Source organism: Grampus griseus (genome assembly GCF_964374135.1).
Source record: "Grampus griseus genome assembly, chromosome: 12".
Lineage (NCBI taxonomy): Eukaryota > Metazoa > Chordata > Mammalia > Artiodactyla > Delphinidae > Grampus > Grampus griseus.
In genome coordinates this window covers 86217617-86231476 of record NC_139006.1, presented here as the reverse complement: position 1 = coordinate 86231476, position 13860 = coordinate 86217617, and the positions used below count along the sequence as shown (strand labels likewise).

Here is a 13860-nt window from a genome sequence, read left to right as displayed (position 1 = left end):
AACTCCCTTCCTGGGTGCTGGTCCGTAGTGGTTTCTGTTGTAAATGCCCTGAGCTGGAGCGGGCCCCCGAGCTGCTGCAGCAGCCGTGAATATTAGCGAACGTTAGGCTCCGAGAGAAATGCCACCGCGGAAGGTAAGGCCTGGATCGTAGCGCGGCCTCCACAGCAGAGCCACGGCCGTGTCTTGGGTGGAATCCATCTCCACTGCAGATCGTCACGAGGTGAGCAGAACACGGCCAGGAGCCTGGTGGGAGAGGGCAGCATTACTCCGCGCAGGCCACCGCTCCCTGGGTCTACGTCAGCCCCGGCTCGAGCGTGCGGGGGGGGGGGGGCTCCCGCTCCCACAGCCTCGCCCCTTCACCTCTCCTCCTTCCCCTCCATCTGCCCCCTCCCGCCCCTTCTCCTCTGCAGTCACCCACTCCCCGTGAAAGATTTCTGGAGTCAAATTGGGATTTCCATTCTCAGACTCGACTTAGTGCAACTAACTACGGCCCACGGAGAGTAGTAATTGGGGTGAGAAAGTGGAGTTTGAAAAACAAAAATTAAAGTGGAACTTTTCAAGGATAAAAATAAAAAACAACAGGGATTTTTAAATTGCCAGACAGCAGAATCTTGTTCTGAAGTCTTTCCAGTGGGACCCCATCTTGATTCCGGACTTCATCTGCAGATACCCTGTGTCTGAATACCCCCGGCACCTTTATCAGGAAGTTAGGTGAAACGCACACCCTAAGCGGCTTGTAAACCACGCGCGGCTGGGACCACCGGAAGGATACCCGCCTGTGAATCTGGATTCCAGGCTTAGGGCTCAGGTGCCCGAGCCGGCTGAACATGCATTCCCGGCACGCTTGCACGTATGGATGCGTGCCTGTGTGTGTATCCGTGTGTGCGCGTAAACAGCTTCCCGTAACTGGATCTGCGGCAGCGCTAGTCCTTGGGAATAAGGGGCGACAACTAGCCGCTGGGATCGGGATTCAGTGCTATTAGGGGAAGAATTATCAGTGTCTGAGTCATCGCGAGCCTCCAGACTTTCCCCGCAGTGTGGCAGAACTTTGTGCTGATGAGACAATAGTGGAGCGTGTGCGTTTCCTACAGGGCAGACCATTCCGGGGCTGGGGGAAGCCTCGGGCCTGCGCCGGGCCGCTGGGGCCCGGTCCCCTCCCCGCGCCGCGCAACCCCCGGAGCCCGGCCGGCGCCGGGGTCCCCGCGGGGCGGGCGCGTCCAGGGCGCGCGCGGGCGGCGCGGGGAGGGGGCCGGGCGCGTGGTGGGCCCCGCGCGCCCTCGCGCGTCCCCCGCGCCCGGGCGCAGCTGGCGCGGTCGGTCTAGTGCAGCGCTCGGCTCCGCGCCTCGGGCGCTCGGCTTCACCTTCAGAGGCGCGGGGCGTGCGCGTCCTCCTCCCCGGGCCGCCCGCCTCCCCGCCAAGGTAGGGGCCGGGGTGTAGGCGCGGCGGGGCCCGCGGGAGGGCGGGGGTCGCTGGGACCAGGCCTCGACGTGTGGGGGACCCGGCATGCGCCGCGGGGGTCGGGGCTCCGGGAAAGGACTCCGGGGCGCGGGGAGGGCGGTTCGCTTTCCCGGTGGCTAGTTGCTCCGCTCCGCAATTCCGGGAGAGGGAAGATGCAACTTCGGGCGGCCCAGCGAGCGCCCGGGAGGTGGCTTTTACCGCAGTGGAGGGGCGGGGTGGGAGCGCGGAGGAGGCTCCGGCTTTGTACACTTCGTCAAAGGCGACGCGGGAGGAGGGGAGCTCGGATGCGCTCTCCATCCATTAGGAGACAAAGAGCAAATTGCCTTACTTTAAAGTAAACCGCTCCGGCTAATGAAGGTGGGTGCTGGGGCCTCGGGGCCCGAGGAGCCGCTTCAGTTATTAAGGGTTTGGTGGATGGGGTCGATGCCAGTGGGCACCGAGCGCTGCTGCCTCGGGGACGTGCTTGCGGGGAGGGGCGTTGTTTCCCCCCTTCCCTGGCTGCGTGCCCATCAGCTGGGAGCGCATAAGTGACCCTAACATTAAAGGAGTGAGAGCCCGGAAGGGAAGTTAGGGCCGGAGTGGGGTTGGGGACGAGGGTTCTCGCAGTGACTGAGGCGGGGTGGGGAGACGGGGTCTGCGTGGCAGGGGCTCCTCGGAGATGCACCCAGCCTGGCGTGGCTGGGGGCGGAGGAGGTATTGATCGCGCTGTATACCCGCGTATATACTAGAAAAGAATACTTGGGGTGTGTGTTTGGGGGGGTGGTGGTGGTGGAGAAGCGCCTCGTCTGCCATTTCCAGGGGGAGCTAACCTACTGGAGTGTTAAGATCAGTATTTAGATCGAACCGCCTCGTCGAGTTTTAAAGAAACTTTGTATGAATAAGTTTGTTAAAAGACAGCCGAGTTGGGCATTTAAAACAGTGGTTCATGAAGGAAGGTTGGTGTGCGGTGACAATCAGCCGTGGTGGGCTGGGGAGCCGGTGGAGCTTTGCTATTAGGGACCCGAGAGACCGAGCCTTGGATCCGAAAAATGTGGGTCTGTAAGTCAGCCTCGCTTATTATCAGCGTTAATAAGCTCCCCGCAGCAGACCGGGATGTGACCAGGGGCTTCTGGGGTTGTGTGTCTGTGTTTTACTCATTCCGCTGGGCTTACTGATAAAGAATTACTTGGTCTCCGGGTGTGCAAAGATCAACTTGCTCAGCCCTCTTTTAAAATATATTCATTCTGTGCCTTGTTTAATCCAGATGCACAGAAAGCCATTTGCTGCTTCATTGTTGGTTTACATTTTTTGAAAAGGCGACTGGTGTAACCTGTGGAATTTGAAATGCAAATAAAAGCCTGTGGGAGTCGAGGCAGAACAAATCAGCGTTTATAAAGTGGAAAAGATTTAATGTCTTTGAGATCATTGCGGAGGAAAAAAACTGGAGAGGGGGAGTGATTTTTCAGGGAGTGAATTGTGACGTCAGGTCTTTTTGGAAAAGATGTTATTTTTAAGGTCTGAAACCCGGGTATGTAAAGTGCTTACAGGAAAAACAGATTACAAGATTAACATCTGTTAACATGATCGTTTATCTCCAGCCAAAAATAGGTCAGTTCTTTCTTAAGGAAACACGATTGCTGGCGCATGCTTAAATAATAAAATTAAAATAATGAGTTCATAAATTAGGACCAGCGTTTGTTCTAATCTGACCTGTGAAGAACATTTTTTAATTTCGAGATCAATGAAAGGTCAGAGTCCCTTTTGGGTGTTGAGAACAGCTTCACCCTGCGTCCATCCCCTCCCGGATGACCCCCTCCTTTTCACCGCGCTCTCCCTGTCCTCCCCCACCCCGATTGCTAATTTCCCCTTTCATCCATTGAGGAAGTACAAAACATATTTAAACGGATATTGTCTGACGCCCCCCCTCGTTAACGAAGGCAAACTCTCTCTCGGCGCAGATGGCTAACTTTCAGACCTCTGCTGTTGTTTTACCAATAAATGAAACGGTAGGGAAGGGGAAAAAAAGGAAACAGCCTTGCGAAGTCTCCCTGCCCCCTGGGTGTGAGTGACGGCTCTCCCGGCCAATCCGCAGCGGCTTTCTCCATCCCGGAGGTAATTTGGGGTGTGAGTGTGTACGCGCGCGCGCGTGCATGCGCCCATGTGTCTGCACACTGTTAAATCCGACCAGCCCCACGCGTCCTCAGGCTCCTGATTTGCACAGTTGAGAGCTGTAGACGTGGACACACTTTTTTCTGAGTCTTTGAAGCTAGGTGGGCACGCGGCAGTCCAAATGGAGACCCTCCATCCTCCGAGTGTCCCCCCGTAAAGAATGGGCGTAAGAAGTGCTTTCGGATTCCAGTCGAAACCTGCAGACGGGGAAGAAAAGGAGTGATGCGATTGTGCTTCTCAGAGACTGGGGAATCGAAATGTGTGGTTCCTTCCGTCACGTTCCCACGCGGCAGGCGCGCCCTGCGCTCTTGGGGTCGGAGGGAGGGAGCCCACTCGCCGGGCGCTAAGCGTAGCCAGGTCGAGGATTGTTGAAACTGGTGTTAACTGTAAAAGTGAAGGGCAGCGTGGACCTTTCAACTTCACATTTTATTTTCTCACTGGCAGTTGATCCTTAGTCCATGGCAAAGGCTAGAATGTGACCTGCTTATGGTCAGAGTTCTGCTGCCCACCCGACTTATGAATGCGAAGGGCTGGCCGTGGCTCCCGCGCACAATGGGCACATTCACGGGCGGAGCGCGTCACGGGCCGCCACACGTTTCCTACGGGTTTAACCCGGCACCAACTTCCCTAGGAATACTGGTAGTGTTGTGTGTGGACACATGCTACTAGCCATGTAGCATCTCTGTTCCGTATTGGAGTGGCTGTGCTGCTTCGCTCTGGGATGGATGGTAATGCTGTAGGGAACGGGTTAAGGACCCACATGTGTCCCCTGCTTCCCCGAGACCCCTGGGAGGCACCCTGCTACCCGACCTGGTCCACGCACGGTGTGTCCGGCTGCAGAGCCGCGCGGAGGTCTGCCGGAGGGTCCACGGGCGACCCCGGGCGACCTTCGTCCTCTCCATCAAGATCCTAACTCGGTTACAAGGTGGTGTCCAGAGCCCCGCGCCTCCCGCCCGGGCCATTTCCGCCCCCTAAATCCGAGTACGACTCGATTCTCTTCCCCCCGCCCCCCAATCTCTGTGAGCTCGCGGATTGAGGAATGGGCAGAAGGGGGAGGCGTCGCTAGATTAAATCATTCCTATTTCTGTTTCTCCCGCTGGTGCGGCGCTGGGCCTGGGGCGCCTGGGGAGGCGGGGGCCCGGCAGGGGCGGGGGCATTTACCTGCCCGCCCCGGGGGCGGCGGCCTCTCGCGGCCCGGCTAACTGGGGGAGGGCCGTGGGCGGGGCGGGCGGGGCGGGGAGGTGGGGGAGGGCCCGGCCCGCCCCCTCCCCCCGGCGCCCGCCCCCCGCCCCCGTCATGTGGAGCGGACGTCACACGCCTGCACTGTAACCCAAGAAGTGAAAGAGACGGGGACCCACGGCCCAACTTCGCACCGTAACAAAGGCGGGGGTCCGTGCGGGCCGGAGAGGGTCTAACTGGGGAGGGATCGGGCCGGCGGGAGGGGGCGGGGATGAGGTTGGGGGTGGGGAGTGCAGGGCCCGGGGCTGCCTTGGGGCGGGAGACTGGGGGGCCCGGCCGGGGGGTGAGGGCCTGGTCTGGGGCGGGGTCGGCGCGGGGCGGGGGAGTTCGGGCCGGGCCGGGCCGGGGCGGGGGGCGGGCTGCGCTGGGCCCCGGCTGGGGCGGGGGTGTGCGCGGCGGCGCGGACCGCGCTCCGGGGGCCGAGGCGCGGCGGAGGCCAGGTAATTGGTTTCTATTTTAAACTTCACTTTGTCCTGGCGGAGGTGGGGCGGTGGGAGAGGCGTGGCCCCCGGGCGATTACATAAGTGTTCATACCTGACCTGGTGCCGGGCCGCGGGCAGCGCGCGGATTTGTGCGCGAGGGGCTGGTGGGCACCGGGCCCGGGCGTCCCCGTGTGGGGCGTCCGCGCGTGGAGTTGCTGCGTCCTGCTCGTGGGACCTGGTGCGCGTCGGCCGTGGGGACCCCGCATGCCCTCTGGGCTGCGGCTGGAAGCCCTGGGGTGTCCGTGGTTGGGGGCCAGGCCTGCCGGCGGGGTCCACCGCGTAACAAAGGGCAGGGCTGCGGGACCCTGGGCCGCGCACCGCGCCGACCTAACGGCAGGTCGCAAAAGTCTTCATTAAACGTGCAACAGACCTGCATCTCCCCCATGAACCTGCCCGTAGGTCTCCAGCCTTGATTAAAGATGACTTAAACATTGAGGTGCTCCCACCCCGTGGCGGTGTGATAAATACCATTAAAGGTCTGACCGGAGGAGAAGCAAGGCTGGTTATTCCCCCAACAGGATCTTCGCCAGATTATCTTTCGTGCCTTCCTGTTAGTATGATCGGAGTATTTTGGTTTAGGAATGTAAGTGCTACTTTAAGGAACTAGGCATGCATGCTATTCGGTAGGATCTTTCTTCTGCCGCGCAAAAAAAAAGAGCTCGTTTTATCATTTGTTTGTTCCTCCTTCATTTTCTCTTGCATTCTTTGATTGTGGCGTCAAAATAGCTGTGTTATTTATATTGACACAGACTGGCCGGAATTAACTATCCCACATACCACTGCCGCGCAGTTTCCCCGCCTGTGTGCGAAATTGGAGGGTGCGGAGCTGGCCGGCCGTGCCTGGGTCTGGGAGTTCGGGTCTTGGAGAAGGACAGACAGTTTCACGAGAGCAATTCCCATGCCGTCTTGAATGGACCCTGGGAGACCCTGAGCTCTGAGCGAGACTCCAGTATTTTGGTAATGGAATTAGAATTTTGATGTGTTAAGATACAAGTATATTATGTCTGGTATTTTTCTTAGTTCATTAGTAAGGCTTTATTTTGTTAAATTTGCTAATTTGAATAAAATGAAACGTTTAGAGCACATTAACATTCTAAAAAAATAACAAGCCCCAGGGATGCGCCAGAAAGCTCACTGAGAAGAATGCGAACGTCTGTAAAATGAAACAGAACAGCCAAGGAGCATAGTGGGTAGGCGCAGGATTCAGCAGTGGAAGAAGAGAGAGGAGTTTTGCTTCGTTTCATTTCCGAAAGCTTTTGTTGTCAGCGTAATCTTTCCAAATGGCTTAGTATACTGAAACTTGCTCCATCAAGGACTTTTAACTTTTGGACGTGTAACTGATACTAGTCAGTGATGATTTGAGAATAGTTTTCATCACTGGTCTTAATCCCATTGTTATTTGTAGAGGACCTTGAAAGTTGACTGACTCATTTAGAGACTAAAGTTTCCTTGGGGCTCCGAAGTCCCCACATTTCTAACTTGATGAGACATCTCAGAGACCAACGCAGAGTGAATAGAATGGGAGATGTCTGTGAAAACAGGTCGATGCTGAAATCACCTTGTCTCCACTTCCGTGAATTAAACTTTAACTTCATTTACCTTACTTGCTCCTACGTGGAGATATTTGAGTCTTACAGGTGGAGCGTTCAATGGGGAGATTAAGTTTAGCAACAATTATGTGAAAAAGAAAAGGAGACTTCTTTAAAGAAGAACTCAAAGTGGGGTCAACTCGAACAGATGGTTTTCAGCGTTACTAAACAGGGAAAAATGATAATGTGACCTAGGAATTTAAGTAGAGTTTAGTCATGGATGGTTCTTGAAAAACCAGTGCTCAGTTTATTGGGTTGCTGTGGAGTTTTATTTATTCCTTTTCCAGGATACGTATTGGTCTTATTCATAATTTACCAGAAGGACTCTTATAAAGAATTTTGTGGGAGTGGCTCTAAGTCTGGCTGGAGATTGTGTTTAGAGTTTCAGCTGCATTATACCTTAATGGCATAGAAATAGGAAACTGAAATAGAAGCTGACTCTCTTCAGCGGGAAGGAGCTTGTCCAGACGTGTGTACTTTCCTTTCATAATATATTTGTTTGCAGTGTGCAAGAGACTGCACTCTTTTGGTTTTTATTCCATGTTCGACATTGCTTTCAGTTATATCATTAAAAGTGGTATTTTGCTTATAATGTAGCTGAATAAAGCAACTCTGTTGTGCAGGAAACAAATAACTTTTTCATTGGCGTTTGATGGCCAAATTTAGCTGGAGACAGCTAACCTTTCTCGGTGATAAGGCATAGATTTCAGCTGAAGGCATAGAGCTAATGGTAGAAAGCAGAAGAAAGTGAAATGTATTTGATCAGATATCTGCAGTTATAAATATTTGAACGTAACATTCCTTCTTCAAAAGCAGACATCTTACATGCTGTAAATGTTTATACCTTTTAGCACTTGGATGGACTTATTCTGACACAGTCAATTCTTTCAAAAAATGCATCTCTTTGCTGCCCTAACCCCTCCCCCTCAAAAGCTCTAGAGGCTGTGGGGAAAGTTCCATTAACTCTCTTCTTACTGAACGCCGTCCAGAGGATACTAGTGGGCCTGTGTGCTGCATTGCCCTGGCCCCGCTGCCTGTGTCCCCCTCGCCGTACTTACACCGGCAGAACTGGCACCCAGCACGTGGACCTGCCTTGGCTTGCTTAGCGCTGGGCACCTTTGAGCTTTTCTTCCGGAATTATTAATGTCTAAACAGGAAGAATTCATTGCATCACTGTCTTTAGCTCCCAGACCCTTATGCTCTTGGTAGGAAGCCTCATCTCATTTGGATTTGCTTTTTTCAATGAATAGCGCCGTGTCAGGAGGTGGATTTGTTCTGAAGTCTGATCAGGTGGTGTTTGGAATACATCTCCATGTGTGGTGGTGTAGAGGCAGGCTAGCAGGATGGAGCTCTGAGAAGGCAGATGTGAATGTGGAGTGTGGGTGTGCATCCCTGGGCTGCCATTCTGTCTGCTCTGGAGTTTGGGTACCAGCAATTTTTCGACTCTTGTTCTGCACTGGGCTTGGTGCTAACTGGCGGCATGAGTCACACAGGTGACGGTGGCTCTCTTCTCCTTCCTGTCTTCTCCTTGGGGATGTCACCCCCAACCTTTTCTGTCTGATGACCAGCAGTATGTTGGCAGCAGCCTGTTAGGGTTTGAATGTGCCTTGGGACCACAAGAGTGACAGCATTTTTTAGATTCATGCCTTCGCTGCCATCCTCTCTGGACCCAGGAACAAGTGAATTGTGTGTGTGGGGGGGCGGTGGGGAGGTGGGACATTTCTCTTTGATGGAGGGGTGACCTCTGCCCTGAGGGAGCTGAGATCCCGCCCTACCTCTCTCACCAGAGGGGGGAGTGACTTATGGGAGGGCATATCCTCTTCATCCTCTGACTCTAGCTATGAATACCTTACAGTTTTCAGAAATGTCGACAAATTGTCACGAGCCCATTTTAAGAAAGGGGTCACATCAAATGTTTATTTAAGAAGAATTTCTTAATACAACAAACCTTATGGGAAAAATAAAGAAAAACTTTCACTATAAGTTTAAAATGTCTCATCCAGTTCTTTTAAAAGCATCTTTATTTTAAAATTAATTTTCTTCAAGAGAGGACTGTGAGGGTTATGACTTAAATAGTCATAGGGAGGATACATATATAGGCACTGTAAACGCATTGCTTGTATTTGAAATTTACACTATCTGCTAAGGTATATCAAGTATATTTCAGACGGACTGGTAACAATTAGCAGTTGCAACTGTCTGTTTTGTGTATTCTTTATCCCTTGCGTCTGGCTACACGTGATTTGAACAGCTGAAGCTTTTCTTTCCAAAGCTAGTGCTGGTTGGAATATTTATGTCCGGAATGAAATGTTTTCCAGTAGCATACATCGGAATCGTAACGAAGTATAATTCTTTGGCTTTCAATATTCCTTAAAAGTAGTTTCCCGAAAAAGAGTTGGCATGTAGTCTTCAGTGCCAATGGCACTGAAAGTTACAAAGCGGAAATCATTAGAAACGCAACTATTTTTAGAACCCAAACATGTAAATATGTGTAAAATGATGAGTAAAACACCACACCGGTGAGTCGAAAAGATAAACTTAAAAAGCAGCTCCCTTGGGTTTAGATACGTTTTGCAAATATATTTCAAATATACGTTTTACAAACATATTTTACAAGTGTATTTCAACTATGTGTTCATTCGGTAGATTTTCTTTCTTTTTCTCTGTGTTCTTTTGTTGTTGTTGATGATGCTTTGCTGTCAGGAATGTAATCAAGTCATCGCATTCCAAAAACTGACTTTAAGAGACATGTATTTTATGTGATCGTGAGGTTCAGACACCTCCTCAATGGAGTGTTGAAAGTCGGTTGAGATATTAATGTATTTTATTTTCAAGACTAAAGTAAGCTGGTGTTTTATTCCTTCAAAAGCAGGTAGGCTTCTCTCTCACCGTTTCTGGCACCCGGAGGATCGCTGTTGTCCGCTCAGCCCTCGGGTGCAGCTGTCTTGTTACTTCTTGCTCATTTAGGGTATGGGGAGCTAGGCTAACTTGTGGTGTTAGCTTTCAGGATGTAGTTGAAGGGAGACTCTGAAAAACTGAGGTTCTCTGGTAAAACTCTAGTTTTTTTCTTAGGCTCTAAGAATTAAAGAAAAAGCTTTTTTCGGCATTATTTGGTCTCACTTGAAAAACCCTCCCCTCGTCACCTCCTCCCATGTGAAAAGAAAGGATATTTGTTTAGGAATTTTTGTCCTTTGTCTCAGAAAAGGGCAGCATGCGCCCCTGTTTGCCATATGGCACTGTTTAACCTATGTTGCTCGGGCTGACTTGGGCTGCATGAGGTACTGATTCATTTCAGCATTCCAGAATGTTCTTCGAAAGTGAGGGCAGTGAAGGATGCAACCAGAGATGTGCCGAGAGGCTGTTCCTGTCTCTAGCAGCTTCTCATTCTGTTGATATTTGAGGGCTGTGAGCAAGTGTCACTTTTTTTTCCTGAAATAATTTTTGTGGAAAAGAGTTTGACATTAAATGTTGGCTGACTGTGTTGGTTCAGGAAGACACACAGCCCAAAGTGAGCAGTTAAAACTTCTGCTGGTTGTAAATAGGCAGAAAGTTGGGCTAGTGAGACAGGACTTTCACTGTTTCGTTCCTGATTATTCTGGTGACTTTAACCTAGAGCTAAAAAAAAATGTGTTTTTTTTTTTTTTCCCCTTAAAGAATTAGCTATTCTTTTTTAAATGGATGGATGAACCAATGGACAGATGGGTGATCCTGTTGTATAATTTAAACTTTTGTGGTGCTGTTTGGGATTATCTAGATGTTTTCACCTTGTTTAGTTTACATGTGTTATTTTGAATTTTCAGATAAATGTGGATTTAATCACAAGGGTAGCTCCTCTGCTAGATGCCACGTCTCAGGAAGCTGTGGACGTGGAGAATCACGATTTCTGCCTCCATTTTTAAGGTCCCGTATGGCTGTTGCCCACCAAAGCTCACGTGTGTCCAGACAGTCTCCTGCTGAATCTGTCTCATTCGTTTTAACCATACAGTGTTTCCTGTTTTAAGGAGAGGAGTAAACACATTCATACTCATGCATGTGTGTTGCCTGTAAAGCGTATGTGGGCATATGTGGATGGGAAGGTACCTCTCAGAGAATCTGAGTGGTGTGAATGAAGGCTGCTTTGGGTGACATCATGTATATTGACACCGTCAGTGACCCGGGGCGATTTTTGTGCCAGTTGGAGAAAATCATTCATATTGATAACCATAGCCCCACCAGATGGAGATTCATCATACCGGAGCTTTTTGTGTCTTTAGCATGACCGTTAGCAAAACGGTGATAATTTGTTCCTTTGAGTAACACCACGCGTAATTTAAATTAGTGTTACTGTGATGACCCAGCCACGTGCTCAGATGGCTTCCTTAGTTCAGACGTGGCTTTTTATGTTTTAAAACAAGAGGCAAGGACGATGATCTCATTTCTAAAACCAACTTGAAAAACACAACTATGAGTAAATAACTGAATTCCTGATGTAAGAATGCTTGCCATAGCAATGTAAACTTGGGACAGTTCTGCAGAGTCATGGGATTAGTGGTTTAGTGGTAGGATTAAAATTGGCCTCAGTAAATTACCCTGGTGACAGAAAAGCAGAATCTGTTCAGGGTTTTACAGGAAGATTGGCTTATCAGTTATTTTCTAGGTTGATGAAAGATTATGGGCTGCTTAAAATTTGAACTTTACAAAGGAAGGTTAATTTTCAAGTATCTGTAGGGATTGGTTAAAAAAAGAGGTTACAGCAGTTCGAATTTGGGATTTTTTGTGCGTGTGGGCGTCCATTGACCATCCGTGTTCATTTAGCTACAGACGTTCAGAGGGCAGTTGAGAGTGTGCATTTCAGCCAGCGGTTAAATTAGGTCTTTCCAGTGTCCATGGAAATAGTAGACTATTCTGGAAAGTGCATTAGATCTTTGGGGCCACAAAGGCACCATTTAGACGCTTACTGAGCTGTACCTTCGTGGCCCGAGCAGGTTACGGGGGTGCATCGCTCCAGGGTAGGGTTTTCATGTCTGTCGGGAGTTTTCAATTGATACTACAGGATGACCATGAAGGGAAAAATTCACTTTGCTGGTTATTTACCTTTCTTTGTACGTTTATGTTATTTCTATTTGGACTTGTTTAAAAAGGCTCATACTGAGAGTTATATGTGTGTTATTTGCAGCTGACTTAGAGATGATTTGGGGGTGAATCTGGGCATTTTACAGCTACTGAACGGCAGAAGGACTTAGTGATTCGCTGAGGCCACAGTGATGGAGCTGAGCTCAAACCCAGGTTTCCTGAGTCACAGTCTGGTCTCTTCCTGGTACCCCGTGCTGAGCGCACAGAAGAAAGTGCGGTCGCAGTCTGAGGTCAAGAGGAGCTTGTTGAGAAGGTGCAGGGCTGATCGAGCTCTGCGAATGTAGACCCAGCAAAGTGGTGGGTTATTTAGGACAGGAGGGAGAGGGCTCCACTTCAGTTTCACTTTCTGATGCTTAAATCTGTCTCCAGAGAGAAGAAAAAATGTTGACTAAATTTTTGCAGCTCTCCATGGGGATATCGTGTTAGTGGGAGAACTGGATAAACCATCCTACTTCAAGGCCACCCAGCATCACCGAACTCAGACTGGGAGGAAACGGGGAAGCCCCATCGTCACCCAAGACCTGGCAGCTGTGGGCACCCGTTCCCAGCTCAGCACGGGGCCCAGGTACAGATTTTCTTGGGAAACCCAATGGTAACACCCTACTCTCATCACTTTTTATAAGAGAGTAAATATAGAAAGCAAATCACCAGCAGGGGATAGAAAGTCCTAGAAGAAAAGAGCCAGCAAAGCATGCAGGGAAAGGGGTCCTCGAGGACCAGCGGTGGCTGAGATAGACCCGCAGTCTCTGGTGGGCCTCCTGTCTGAGGCCGCGGCAGAGGTGAAGCGCACGCTGGTGCAGAGCAGGGCACGTGCAGGGCCAGGCTCTCATCGCGATGGAGTGGGTGACTGCCAGGTGGGCTGGGGAGAGCCACAGGGGAGACCAGAGCAGGTGGGCACCTTCCCTTGTGCACATCTTTGGTGCAGGTGGACAAGATGGCAAGGAAGAGGAAGACAGGTGGGGGAGAGGGGCAAGCCGACCTCGGTGAGACCACACTTCCCTTTTCCCTGTTGGCGATGGCAGCTCAGACAGGTGGCCACGGCACCCATGGGACGGGCTGGCGGGGTCTTGCTCTGCTCCTGGATGCTGTATAGGGGATCCGTTCCCTCTGCCTGCTCCGGCAAATTTGGGAGCTGGGCCAGGGTGCAGTGAATTTGTCTTCATCATGCAAGAGCCGCTTAGAAAACCTGTCTCCTTTGCGTTCTCCACGTGGGCAAACATAGCCAACATTCTAGGTTTTCTCTTAAGGGGAAAAATCAGTAAACTGAGACCCAGATTTTGCATTCTGTTTTCCATTCTCTGAAGAAGTTAGTGCTGAGTACTTCTTCATTATCTTCCTGACACTATGCCCTAGGTAGTTTGCTACCTTTCTAGACATTTCTCAAAATACGTAACGGCCCATGTAAACTTGGATTGTAGAGGTTTATTTAATCGGTGTATGGACATCACCCTCCTTCTGTGAGGATATTGGCAGAGGCACGTGGAGAATCTGGTGATTGAAATCCTGTTATTCGTCTGTTGATAGGAAGAGTTTGCTTGTTTATCCCCATTCCATAAAGGGTGTGAGGTACACACTTGAGGTCTACATTAAATATAGAGTAAAACTTAAATAAAAGTCAAGAACAAGGAAATGGGATCATAGGTCCTGACAAGGGGAAAATAGGATTCCATATCCAGATCGTTGTGTTCCCTCCGGTGGGTATACTTGGACCAAAATTTATAATCTGAGCTTCCTGGTCACTAAAACAAGAGTGAAACAGGGCCATTTACATGTCGAATTGACAATACAGGCAAAACTCACCGGTTCTGTGAAAAAGAAGCCTTTTCTAGCCT

At 50.5% G+C, this 13860-nt stretch overlaps 1 protein-coding gene across 3 annotated transcripts in view; it reads left to right on the top strand.

Annotated features, from left to right (window-relative positions):
• The first annotated feature begins 1723 nt into the window (after positions 1-1723).
• The window catches only part of ZNF516 (zinc finger protein 516), a 113407-nt gene continuing 101270 nt past the window's right edge, over positions 1724-13860 (top strand). For 2 of the 3 annotated variants that reach the window (XM_082668004.1, XM_082668003.1), the window contains exon 1: positions 4939-4995. The gene's annotated coding sequence lies outside the window, so the exon portion shown is untranslated. Of the gene's footprint in view, positions 1816-4938; positions 4996-13860 lie in introns of those variants that run through there. The other variant, XM_082668002.1, reaches the window with a different exon arrangement.